The sequence below is a fragment of the Mus musculus genome, chromosome 2 (assembly GCF_000001635.26).
Source record: "Mus musculus strain C57BL/6J chromosome 2, GRCm38.p6 C57BL/6J".
In the NCBI taxonomy this organism is placed as follows: Eukaryota; Metazoa; Chordata; class Mammalia; order Rodentia; family Muridae; genus Mus; species Mus musculus.
In genome coordinates, this window is record NC_000068.7 from 98,600,757 (window position 1) to 98,602,128 (window position 1,372).

At 33.7% G+C, this 1,372-nt stretch overlaps 1 pseudogene; it reads left to right on the forward strand.

Moving 5' to 3' along the window:
- On the forward strand, positions 267-701 carry Gm13806 (predicted gene 13806; annotated as a pseudogene).
- Positions 702-1,372: the final 671 nt, after the last annotated feature.

The following is a 1,372-nucleotide window of genomic DNA, read 5'->3' on the forward strand; positions in this document are numbered from 1 at the left end:
TTTTCTCTACAGAATATTGACAATTACTCTTCAAAACTTGTTATATTATAGAGTCCAAGGAATGTCCACACATTGGTGCATTTCTTTAATCCCAGCACTGAGGTGGTAGAGTCAGAATCATTTCTGTGAGTTAGCCCACATGGTCTACAAATAGAGGCCATTGTCTCAAAAAAAATAGTAAAGAAATCAAAACAAACTAACTAACAAACAAACAAACAAAGAGTGACTGAGGGGGGAACTGAAGGAAAAATGTAAAAACAACTGTTGATCAGGAAAGAGGTATAGAAATTATTAAAAGAACACTTAAAATTCCTGCAATGATGATTGCAAAGAATGCAGGTGTTGAAAGTTCAACTATCTTTGAATAGTTGAGAAAATTCTGCAGATTTCCTCAGAAGTTGGTTATGATGCCATACTTGGAGATTTTGTGAACATAGTAGAAAAGGGAATCATTGACCCAACAAAGGTTGTAAGAACTGCCTTACTGGATGCTGCTGGTGTGGCCTCCTTGCTAACTACAGCTAAAGCTGTAGTGACAGAAATTCCTAAAGAGAAGGATCCTGGAACGGGTGCAATTGGTGTAATGGGAGGGGGTATGGGATAGTTGAACCTCAAGGGCAAGTTCCTCACCAATAACTTCAGAGAAGTCACATGGAGAAAATGACTGAAGCTAAGACTGGCTGATCACTGTAAACATCAGTTACTGGTTTTCCTTGACAATATATAATGGTTTACTGCTGTCATTGTCCATGCTTAGAAATAATTTATTTTGTGTTTTTAAATAAAGATATTTGTACATTTATGATGCTGGGTGCAAGAGCCATAAACCAGTGATTTCAACTTAAGTCACTGAGACATCTCTACTATTCTGTTAGCATCAGGAACTTTAGCACTGTGTCACCACATGAGAACTTCAGAAGCAACCTTCTGTAGAGGGTGGGAATGATTGTGTAAAAAGTAGAGAAGCATCGAATTATGTGACAACCTTTGGGTAAAAAAAAGTTTATGTTTGAAAAAAAGAAAAAGAAATACAGCAGTATTCAACCAGTTTATTCAACCAGTTTTTATATTGGAATAAACTCCAAATTTTCACACATATGGGGTAGCTTACAATTACCTATGACTTCAGTTCTGGACACCTGGACACCTATAGACACTGAGGAATATATACATATTATAAATAATAAAATTAAAATAAAATTTAAAATAATGTAAATATATTTGTATTTTTTAACCTACCTCATTTATATATATATATATATATATATATATATATATATATATATATATTATCCAAGTAATGGTAATCATTGATTTAAAGTACATATGAAACTTTGTCTTGAATGGTGTAAGGTGAAAATAATGGGAACAG